The sequence below is a fragment of the Myotis daubentonii genome, chromosome 4 (assembly GCF_963259705.1).
Source record: "Myotis daubentonii chromosome 4, mMyoDau2.1, whole genome shotgun sequence".
Classification (NCBI taxonomy): domain Eukaryota; kingdom Metazoa; phylum Chordata; class Mammalia; order Chiroptera; family Vespertilionidae; genus Myotis; species Myotis daubentonii.
The window spans coordinates 87,546,295-87,558,604 of NC_081843.1; the positions used below are offsets into that span (position 1 = coordinate 87,546,295).

Here is a 12,310-nt window from a genome sequence, read left to right on the forward strand (position 1 = left end):
AAGCTGCCCACACTGCCCTTTGCCTCCAGGATTGGGGTACAGGGTGGTGCAGGGGCAGTCCCTTCAAGATGGGAAGTGGGATCCCCACCAACAGAGCTCTTGGAGAACATGCTGGGACTTTCCTTTTTTTAATCCTCACCTGAGGGTGTTTTTATTGATTTTAGAGAGAGGGGAAGGGAGAGAGAGAGAGAGAGGGAGGGGGAGAGAGAGAGAGAGAGAAAGAGAGAGAGAGAGAAAGAAACATCAATGTAAAAGAGAAACATCGATTACTTGCCTCCCATACCCCTAGGTATGTGCCCTGATCAGGAAACGAACCCTCAACTTTTTGGTGTATGGAACAACACGCCAACCAACTGAATCTCCTGGCCAGGGCATTGGGGCTTTGTTTTGTTTTTGAGAAAAATAACAAGTGTTAAAAGAACACAGCAGCTAGGACTTGAGTGCTCCAGGGGGTTTTAGATCCTTTAATGGGCAGAGCTCCAGCTCATTAGGTCACACCCCTCCTGGGTGGCTGGCTGTGGACCTCCATCCTTTCATTTTCTGAGGCTTGGGGACTTGGGTAGCACTGTGCACAAATTTCCTCCCCTCTGGTTGTTACTCTCTGATGCTGAGGAAATCCTGCACACGCGTAGTGACTTCGCTGTGAGCGCTCGTGAATTACAGGACAAACGGAAGGCTTTAAGGGGGGGCTGGTGCATGGTGCAGAGACGGCAGCCAGCCATCTGAGCACTTCGCAAAGTGTGAACTGGCCCACACACCACTTTGCCCTCCGACCTTTGTACTGGTTCCTCGAGTAACTTCTTTTCAAGGAAATCTTGGGCAAATGTTTGCTGTTGGCTCCAGGTAAAGGCTGTGCCAGAGTCCAGGCTTTAGAGTTGGAGGGTGAGCCCAGGAGTGTCCCAGGGTCCCTGGAGCTGGCACAGTCCCTGCTGAAGCACAGGCAGCCTTGACCAGAGTAGGATGAGAGAGGAGACCAGACTCAGCCAAATTTCTCAGACTCTCAGTGGCAGCAATGCATCCTGACCGACTGCAGTAACCCCCCAGGCATGTTGGAGGACAGTCACTGTGAGCCCAGATGGCTGGCCCTGATAAATTCAAATGTGAGGCCCAATGCCGCTATTCTTGGGTATGAAAGGTCTCAGGGGTCATCCCACCAGGAAATCATGCTGAGTCCACGAAGGAGGAAAACCCTGGCCCAGGGTCTGGCCAGAAAGGGCTTGGTCAAGTCCATTCCTGTGGTCTTGAAAATAGAGAAAACCCAGGAACCACCCTCAAAATAAACCGAGCTAAACCCTGAGGACATTGCAGTTTGGGGAGATTTCTTCTAAGCTGGGGAGGTGGAGAGGCAAGCAGTTGGCCTGGCTGACTAGAAAGGCAGAGCTGGTGGGTATGACTCAGCCCTCTTTGGGACCCTCAGGGTCCACAGGGCAGAGAGAGAGGGACCCAGCACTAGCGCCCACAGACAGCCTCACCTTCCTGGCGACCCACAGCCTCAGGGGATCATAAGCTCCGACTGCTTTATTGTATTTGTTCTGATTTTATTTTGTTTTTATCTATTTATTTTTTTATAGAGGAAGAGAGAGAGAGAGAGAGAGAGAGAGAGAGAGAGAGAGAGATTGATTGGTTGCCTCCCACACTTGCCCTGACTGGAGATCAAACCCAAAACCTGGATATGTGCCCTGATCTGGAATCCAGTCCCCCACCTTTTGGTGTATGGAATAACCTTCCAACCAACTGATCCATACCGGCCAGAGCCCTCGCCCCCTTTTTAAAGTTTTTTTTTTTTAAGGTTTTTATTGATTTTTAAAGGGAAACATCAATGTGAGAGCAAGACATCTATGGGCTGCCTCTTGTACACCCCCTACTGGGGATCAAGCTCACAACCCAGGCATGGAATCAAACCAGCAAGCAACCTTTTGGTGCATGGGACAATGCCCAACCAACTAAGCCAAACAAGCCAGGACCAGGGCCCCATTGTTTTAATTTAAAAGAAGACAAGTGGCCTGCACATCTGTCAGTGATAAGCACAGCAGACACTCTCCTCTGCTGGAATGTCCGAGGGAGGGAGGTGGGTGTAGCAGCGTTTTATCATTGGTCCTAGAAGGAGGTCTGCCTTACTTCTGTGAAAGCAAAGTCTGATCTGTGGAAATTCAGTCTGTGAATTACAGATCATTCTTCTTGACACACGACAATACATGAAGCAGGTTACAGGCATTTTCGGAAGCTCTAAGAATATGTTCTCTAATCAGCACGTCATTTTACATTTCACCAGTGGAGATGAGAGACACACCAGCAGCATCTTGAAAGCCTGCAACTGGGAACCTGGGGGCAGAGGCCAGACCCAGGAGTGCTGCTGCCTTCCCCCCAGTGCCCTCTGGGGGGGAGGGTCACAGCGTACAGGCGTACAGGGCCCTCATCCACCAGCCAGCACCGGGCATAGGTGAGGAACCCTGTGTCTCCCTCACCCTCACTGTGCCCTCCAGATCCCCCAAGCGCCGTCAGCTCCAGGGAAAGGCTGGGAGCAAGCACACATCTCTGCCCATTCCTGTCGAGGTACAGGTGCCACACTGTCATCTCACCCACGGCAAGTGCCCCAGGGCCAGATGGACCAGTGACTTGGCTTCAGATCCTCCCGAAGGTGCAGTCCCAGCACAGGTGGTAAGGGCCAGCAGGAACTGTCAGGGCGTGAATCTGGCTCACGCTGCCATCCCTCTGCCATCCCTGTACCAGTCCCTCTCCCCCAGGCTCCCACCCACACACCCTAGCCCAGGACCGAGATGGCATGGGCAGAGCGGCCCCACCCTTTCTGGGAATCTGTGTTTCACGGTGCAGGCCAGGAACACACCCCATTCCTCTGGACTTTCCCCAGAGTTCCAGGGAATGAGCCAGCCCCAGGCTGTCCTGTGCCAATGGTGGGAACAGGACCCTCAGCTTTGGGCTCTGGTACCTCTGACCTCACTTTAGGCCTGGCTGCTCCCCTTTGCTGCCCCATCTTCCCCCCAAAATCCAGTCCACATTGGTCTGACACACATTCACGTTGTCCCCAGACATTCGGCCCCTTTGGGGCCATCAGATGTGACTCTCTCTGACTCCATTGCACGTTACTGGTATGAACTTGGACTTTTCTGTTGCTGGGTGCTGGCCTGGTCTCCTGTTTCTCTCTCTCTCTCTCTCTCTTTCTCTCTCTCTCTCTCTCACACACACACACACACACACACATACACACACACACACATACACACACACACACACACACACATGCCGAGTGTCATGGATCCCTCCTGGGGCTGAGGTGAGCCTGGCCCACCCGGTAGGTTCACAGGACACCAGTGAGGTCATCCCGCTGGGCTGGGCCTGGACCAAAGGCAAAGCCACCGGGGAGGGCCCAACCTTGCGGAGCACAGCATGTAACAAGGAACCGCAGATTTACACTACAAAAGATGGCTGCAAAGTCCTCTGTGTCTTCGTAGGCATTCTTCATGGAAGAGAAACTGGCAAAGTGTCATTCTTAACATCAGATACTTCTGTTCCTCAAAAGACACCATTAGGAGAGGAAAAACAGGCCCCAGTGTACCAAGATCCCACATCCACGCACCCAGCCCAGGTCTCTACCTGGATTCCATAAAGACAGTCCACAGAGGAAAAAGTCAAGAGGAAGAGCCAGCAGCCATGTGTGAGGGACATGTAAGCCTACAGCATGGACAACAGAAGCAATGGGCCCCCTACACCCTAGGGAATCCCCTACATACGTGGGTATGTAAAATATACAGCCACCTTGGAAACTGTGGCAGTAACCTGGGAAACTACACACACACCCCTCTTTAATCACCCAGCAGTTTCACTCCCAACAGAAACGTACAGGCACAGAAGACACACATAAGGACAGTCACAGCAGCACCTTCATGTCAGCTGGGCTGGGAATAGCCCACATGCCCAACAACATTGCTGAGCAGACAGATAGGTATGTGTGTCCAGTGAAATTGCACATGGCGGTGAGAGGGACACACCACAGCCACACCCCATCTCACAGTCCTGGGGTAGAGGCTGTGTGAGCCTGTCTACCGCAAGCTCAGGGGCTTGATGGCAGGATGGGGGCTCCCTGGCAGTGGGAGGGAAGATCTAGGGCACCTCAGGCCCTGCTTTGACCTGGATGGGGGCTGCATGGCACAGAACTCACCAGATATAGACTCAGGTGCTCCACTGTTGGCTGGCCACTCCTCACAGGATAAAGGGGTGTTGAGGAGCCTCTGAGATGGGGGGTGAGTGCAGACTGACCTCACAGCATACTATGAAAGGGAAGCAGCGCCTGAGACCACCCCTCCACATGTATGCGCCTCTGCTCGTCCCTGAATTGCCTCCCATGTCCTGAATCTCTCATTTTCCTGACAGTGGGAGGCCTGGGCCTGTTTCTATCACATCCTTCTGTCAACAAGGAAAGGACAAGCCAGCAAATATTTGTTAAATCACAAAGCCATCTGGGCAGAACTCTACCAGCCTGCAGTCCCAACAAAGGCACCTGGGACAGAGGCCTGGAGTTTGCACATGGAATTCCAGTGTCAGTCCCCAGACAATAGTCTATACAACCTTGGGTTTTCAGAGGTGTAGAGGAGCCAGAGCAGCTCCACATGTCCTCTCCAGTAGCCCACTGCCTCGCTGGGCAGTGTGGAGCCCATGTCCAAGGCCCTGTGTGCTGATCTCCCATCCCGGGACCTGGTCAGAGCAGCCATCACAGGCTCCAGTGAGGCTTTCCCAAAGGACAACTGCTCTCAGGGGAGTTGTCACTGACAGTCACCCTGGCAGGCACTACTCTGAGTCTTTATGTGGGGAACCCCAACTGTCTTAGCACAGTAATGATGGGCCAATAATCTGTGGGCCCAGACAGGCTAAGTAACTTGCCAGACGCCATGCAGCCATTGAGCAGTGGGGCTGGGACCAGGACAGGAGCTCCAGGAGCTGGGTGTCCCCAGTCCCTTGCGTGGTAAGGGAGGGGCCAGGATGGAGCTGTGTCTTTCCCGGGAGGTGAGCCCACTGCCTGTGCAAACCTCCCCAAGAACACATGGGGTGAGCCCTGGATGAGTGTCCACAGGCTGTCTGAGTTGGTGCAGGCTCTCCCAGGAAGGAGCAGCTGTGTGCACAGCCAGCCGGGAAGGGGCGCTGGCCCTGTCCTCCAGTGGCGAGCGGCGGTGGGTTCCCACCAAGCGTCAGAATCTCAGCACATGGTTGGTGGGGACGAAAGCACCTCCTTGGGGTGGGGGTTTTGGCCATCCAGGGCCACGCCATCACCATGTGTGAGATATGGCCCTGGGGCCACTGCTGCTCCAGGTCCCGGCGCCATGTGGCCCCCTGCCTTCCTCAACACCAACCTCAGGAACTTGTCAAAAACTGTTTACTTGCTTTGACTTTTCTTTCCCACTTAAAAGAATTAATTTTGTTTGTTGTAAACTATATATGAGGTAAAATTAGCCGTATATCCACGTTTCAGTGTGCAGCCAGTGCAGGAAGTCACTCCCGTGTTTTTCAGTAATTAAACCAGGAGGGCACCTTTTGCAGGCAACATGAGACCTCAGCCAGAGTCAGCACCTGGACTCGAGAAACCGGGACCTGGTCAGAGTGGCCATCGCAGACACCTGCGAGGCTTCCCGAAGGACAGCCACTTCAGCTGAGGCCAACCAACCAGTTTCCTTGCTTCGCCTCCACACCTTCTCTATAAACCCCGAGCCACACTCCTGTCGCTCCTGTGGCTCTTGTCGGGGGAGCACTCCCAACCACTTCCACCCATTGGAATGGGCATTTGCTCAGTTAGACTCTTAAACACTTTGATGTGCCTTTTAGCATGTCGTTGTGCAACCTTCACCTCCGGTATGCTCTTCATCTTGCAAAACTGGAACCCTGTTCCACTAAAACACTAGCTCCCCGTCCCCTGGCCCCTGACAAACACCATTCTGTTTTCTGTCTCTATGAATGTGACTCCTGTGGGGACCTCGTGTAAGTGGAATTATCAGTGTGTGTCCTTTGCGACTGGCTTATTTCTCTGAGCATATGTCCTCAAGGGTCATGCATATTGTTGCATGTGTCAGAATTTCTTCCCATTTTAAGGCTGAATAATATTCCATTGCATGGAGAGACCACATTTTGTTTATCTACTCATTTGTCAATGGACAGTTGTGTTGCTTCTACCTTTTGGCCACTGTGAATGATTCTTGCTTTACTAAATGATTTCCCCCTGTATAGAGTGACATGAAGCAATTTGTCACCATTTTTGTAAAGAATCACACACACACGGGCACACCCCTCTGTGGCAGAGGGGGACATCTCTGCAGGGACAGGGATGGACAGAAAGGAAGGAGACAGAGTTTCCATTGCACACTCCTCTGTACCTTTCACATGTCTAGCCTGTGCCAGTACTGCTGAGACAAAAATACTTTACAATCATTTCAATTAAGCAGCTGCTGAGCCCGGAGATAAGCAGGTCACACTCTGGCATCCAGGGCAGTGATTTCTATCCTATTATTACCCACAGCCCAGATAAGGTCACCAACGGCCTATCCCAAGGGCCTGTGCCAAGGTCACACCAAGGGGTCCTAACAAACCGGTGAAAACAGAGGCCCAGGCAGAGGACGTGCCCATGATGGGCTTGGGGCCGAGCGTGGCTCTGGGCTGAGGCCCCACGTGAGTATCTGAGCTACACGCACGTGTCTGTGGCCAAGGACCTGGAGGCACAGGGTCACAGACTCAGCTGGAGTCAATTGTGCCTAACATTTCCCTAACTGGATGAGCCATCAGCTCAAGTTTTAAACTTGAGATTCTGCTTGGCCAACTGAACCAAAAGCCACCTCTTTTTCTTGACTTTCTTCTGTTTAAGGGAAAGTTTGATGAACAGTTTCTGAGTTAGACAACTATTTCTTGGTTTAGGGACCTCATTCAAACCTTAAATATTTGGCTTGATTCACATGAGAGCAGACAGATGAATGGACTATTAAGATTTCCTGCTCTCTACAGAGAATTACTTTTTGTAAATACTGCAAGTCATTGATTTCTATTTTCTCGGGGTAATGATTTTAAAACACATTTTTAAAATAAGCTTTGATTGCCGCAGACATCTACCAAGGTTGTACAGGCCTCACAATTCTGTCGACATAAGAAAGGCCTGTAGGGAAGTTTCATAATACTTTACTGGAGAAGCTATTGAAGATGATGATGATGATAATAATGATGATGATGATGAAGGTGAAGAAGTGGATGAGGAAGGGGAAGAAGAAGATGAGGAAAATGATCCAGACTATGACTCAGAGAAGAATCAAAACCCAGCAGAGTGCCAGCAGCAGTGCAGCAGGATGTATGGCCTTGATGATAACCTGCACTGGTCTACCTTCTGCTTCCCTGGAAAGGATGAATTTTCATCATTTGACAAGTTCAAGTTTTTTGTTTGTTTGTTTGTTTGCTTGCTTGTTTTTGTAGCCTAAAATAAAAATGTCAAATACAAAAAGAGAGAGAGAGAGTATATTTGAGCCAAACTGACAACACATGCCAGAGAGCAAGATCTCGAATGCTCCTGACTGCAGCTTCTTTTACAAATTTGAACGTAAGGAAGACTACACGGAGGAGGGAGAACGCAAGTGCAGATGAATTACAGGACAGTTAACATTATGTGCTCTTTCGAGGGTGATTATTTCAAAGGTTTGTTACCCTAGTCAGCCCTGGGCAAACTACGGCCAGGAATAAAACTATTGAAAAAAAAGACCATACCCTTTTATGTAATGATGTTTGCTTTGAATTTATATTAGTTCACACAAACACTCCATCCATACTTTTGTTCCGGCCCTCCGGTCCAGTTTAAGAACCCATTGTGGCCCTCAAGTCAAAAAGTTTGCCCACCCCTGCCCTAGATGCATAGAAACAATGGACAGGGATTGCTTAAGGCTAAGATAAACTCTCCCTTGTTTGGAGCATTTTCCTCCCTCTTTTGTCTCTCAAGGCTCACCTTCCCTCTCCCTCTCCTCCTTCTCCCTCTCCCTCTCCCTCTCCCTCTCCCTCTCCCTCTCCCTCTCCCTCTCCCTCTCCCTCTGTCCTTTCTCCCTCCCTCTTTCCCTTCTTCCCTACACTCCAAAGGGCCCTTCTTTTGCCTCTGTAACTCCTGAGTCCATTTCTTCTATGGTTCACTTCTTCTACCTCTGAGATTTTCTAAATAAACCTTCATACACACGCGAGCATGCGTGTGTGTGTGTGTGTGTGTGTGTGTGTGTGTGTGTGTGTTAAACCTTTTACTAAAAAGTTATATGCCTGGGGTGTGACTACCCATCATGACCTGCCCAGTTAGGACTTTATGGCCAGATCGCCCTGTGAGGTTACTTCCCATAGAATCCCTTTGATTCATCCACAGCTTAAAACCCACTAAATAGCCAAATCTTTCCCAGACAAAGTCACAGGCCCAAACCAAGTAATAATACAAAGGCGCCCACAAGCACAGAGAAAAGGAAACAAAAACAGGGTCAACCGAGACTCTCTGATTGCTACACTCTACTTGTGAGGAGAAGAGGGATGCACATTAAAAACCCCAAACAGAAAGATTTGCAACTTGGGCTGGGGGCCAGGACAAGTGCCTGTGGGAGGCGGTCACGGAAAAGACAGGGAAGAGCTCTTCAAGGCGCACCAGGAACAGGAGCCAGCCTGGATTCCCACCCCATGAAAAGAGAAGGCAGAATAAGAACATTTTCAGACAGACAAAACCTGAGAGAACTCTTTCCGAACTGAAGGCAAATGGCCCCTAATAGAAGCACAGAAATGTAGGATAACCACGAGGAAAAGTATGCAGGTAACGGGGCTAGAGCACTGGCTGGACAGGACAGCAGTGGTGATACTTGTGGGCTTACAATGTACAGACGTCACACACGTGTAAAACGAAACATGCAGTAACAGTGGCCCAGCAGGGGGGCGAGGTCGTGGATTCTTGTGCTGTGTGGGGCGTGGTAACTGTGCTTATTCATACAGACCCATCCAGCCAGGGCAACATGACAAGAACAGGAGCCTGTGTAACTAACCAACTAATAGAGGGAGAAAACAAAATAATAAAGGACATGTTTAATACCAAAGATGGCAAGAACTGAGTTCCATGCTCACAATTGGATGGCCACTCTGGCAGGTTAGCTCAGCCAACTCCTGTGCTGATGGCACCCCCCGAGCAGCAGAGCCTAATGGGACTAGAAGAAACAGGCACTTCCATTCCAGTAGTTAGACATGTTGAGATGCTTCTCTCAGTAACTGATAGAACGGGGGGGGGGGGGGGGGGGGGAATCAGCAAAGATAAAGAAAACTTGAACCATACGTGTAACAAGATGGATATAATCGACAGGTACTCAGACATGCACCCAACAACTGCACCACTCATGTTCTCTCCAAATGCACACAAAACACTTAGCAAAACAGATGGTGTTCTGTACCTTCAAGCAAATCTTAATCACTTTCAAAGAATGGAATAGCAGTAGGATCTCTGACCACAAAGGGATAAAGCACAGAAAGGAAAATTAGCCACAGAGAGATACTTGAATAATCCCCAACACATTCCAAGAAACCAATGAGCTAAAGAAGAAACCACAATTGAAAGCCGGTAATATTTTGAACTAACTGATAATGAAAATACAACCTATGGACACTTGTAAAATGCAGCTAAAACTGGGCAAAGGAGAAAGTTGTCATGAGAGGAGACCCTGCAAAAATTACCAAGATAGTCCTGGTCAGTGTGGCTCCGTGGTCTGCACACTGAAGGGTCGTGGGTTCGATTCTCAGTCAAGAGCATGTACCTGGGTTGCAGGTTTGTTCCCAGGCCCTGGCTGGGGTGCATGCTGGAGGCATCAATCAAAGTGTCTTTCTCACATTGATGTTTCTCTCTCTCTCTCTCTCTCTCTCTCTCTCTCTCTCTCTCTCTTGCCCTCCCTCCCTTCCACTCTCTCTAAAAATCAATGGGAAAAATATCCTTGGGTGAGGATTATAAAGGTAGTGTGGTGGGTTAAACTGTGCCCCCCCACCCCAAAGGATAAAGCTGAAGCCCTGGTCTCCAGTAGCTGTGAGTGTGGCCTTATTTGGAAATAGGGTCATTGAAAATGTGACTGACATAAGATGAGATCACAGTGGAGTAGGGGAGTGAGGGGAACCTGATCCGATATGCTTTGTGCCTTTAAAAGGAGAGATATGAAGACACCAGAGGAGAGATGGAGGGGAGGAGGTCATGTGACAACAGAAGCAGAGGTTGGAGTGATGTGGCCACAAGCCAAGGGATGTCTGGAGCCCCCAAAAGCCAGAAGAGGCAGGAACAGTCCTCCCTTGGAGCCTTTGAAGGGAGTGTGGCCCTGAAACACCTTTTGGCCTCAGAACCCAGATAAAATACATCCCTGTTGTTTTAAGCTACCAGTCTGTGCAGCTTTGTTACAGCAGCCCTAAGAAATTGATACAGATAGGAAGAATAACTTTGTGATAATAATTCTGAAATTGTAGATGAAATAGACAAATTCTCTGGGAACAGGCACTTCCTGTTTCCCACTTTACCTGCTCCCTCCCCCTTATGCAGCTAGTGTAAATTCTTTCAAAACAACTTACATTCTTCTACCAAAACTTACACAAGAAGAGAGAGAAGCTCTGAATAGCTCTATATCTCATGTAGAAATTAAAGCCATAATTTGAAACCTTCCCACACACACTCAGGCCCAGATGGCTTTACTGGTAAATTTTTCCAAACATGTAAGGAAAAGATAACACCAATTATGCTAAACTCTTCCAGAGAGTTAAGATAAAAAAAAAAAAAAAAGAGGAAGGAATACTGCCTAACTCGTTTCATCAAATCAGCCTTGCTCATCAAGGAACTGAAAGATAACAGCCACAATGAGATAGCCTACATGCCATAAAAATGTCTAAAATGCTGCTGATTGGGGTGTCTTTAACGTTCTATTTTTTACCTGGCAGGTGACAAGAGGAAAATTCTGAAATGTCCTAAACTAAATTACAGCAGCCTGAGGTGGGAAGAAGTGACAGGGAGTTGGTCAATTAGAGCCAAAACAGAACCAAGGAAAGTGCTCACATTCCTGACTCTGTTGAAACTTCGGATCGACTTCCAGATGGCTATTTCAGCTCTTATCTGGAGAGTTAGATGACCGCCAGACACCACCGCCTCCTGCTTACACGGGAACTTTCCGGACTGCGGCCCACACCCGTGCAGAATCAGCAAACACCGCTTTCCTACGATGATTGACCGGCCCCAGCCTAGCCCCTCTTCACCTGCTCCCTCCCCCTACGCAGCTAGCGTACATTCTTTCAAAACAACGTACATTCTTCTTCCCCAAACTTATTGTAATAACAGGACAGCGACCTGTTTGCCTTCTCCACCCAGCCCTTGGCTGGTGGTTCAGGCTGATGCCCAAGGCCTGTTCTTTTTTCTGGGTAGCATGTGGCTCAGTAAACCTCCCCCCCCACCCCCCCAGAAAAGCTCCCAGCCATGAAGGTTTCTGTTTAACAGGCTGGTTACATGCAAGCAGTAAATGTAGAATTTGTGTCCATCTGGCCATTTATGTCATATGTTGGTGCCCATTTATATAAAATGGACATGTCCATCAGGAAAGGCCAGAGTGGAGAGAGTGGTTGGAGAGCAGCAACTTCAGCTCCCAGTGGTGAGGTTGGGAGCCACGTGTGGTTGAAGAGCTGCCCATGTCTTCTGTTCGCGACTGGGCAGGAAGTCAGCATTAACTCAGAGTCCAGTGAAATCAAGGCCACTTGTTCCCTGGCTCCCATCAATCCCTGAGGGCTGCAGTGGAGTGTGTGTGTGTGTGTGCGCGCGCGCACGCGTGCGTGAGTGTGTCTATGTGAGTTGTTAGTCTGTGTTGGTGTATGAGTGTGAGCCTGTCTGTGAGTGTGTGTCCTTTTGTTTGTGCCCTATGCATGCTGTGAGTGCGGGTTGGCCTGTGGGTGTGTGCTCACATGGCACACTGTGCTCCTTCAGTGGCCTAGGCAGCCAGGGTCAATCACAAGCCTGGTCAGTGGCCCCGAGGCACCCTGCTCATGCAGACACCAATCTGAACCTGCTCCCACACAGGCCAGACCACCTCCCTCCGTCAACCCGAAGGCTGGCACTTAAGTCACGCTGGGCTCCACCCCTCACCTTGACCCCAATGCTCTTTCCAGGTTTATTCGTTCTCTGAAGTGCCCACTCACACCCTGCTGCCCTCTGCAGGCAGAGAGAGGGACCCCTTAAGATCCCAGGTCTGATGGCCTCACCTAGCCCTTCCCCACCTGCCCAAACCCCTGCTGACTCTGGTCAAGTTCTCAC

The 12,310-nt window shown here is 50.0% G+C and overlaps 1 protein-coding gene across 2 annotated transcripts in view; it reads right to left on the reverse strand.

Annotated features, from left to right (window-relative positions):
* SLC12A7 (solute carrier family 12 member 7) overlaps positions 1–12,310 on the reverse strand; it is an 81,290-nt gene that overhangs the window by 51,746 nt on the left and 17,234 nt on the right. The gene's annotated exons all lie outside the window — the stretch shown is intronic.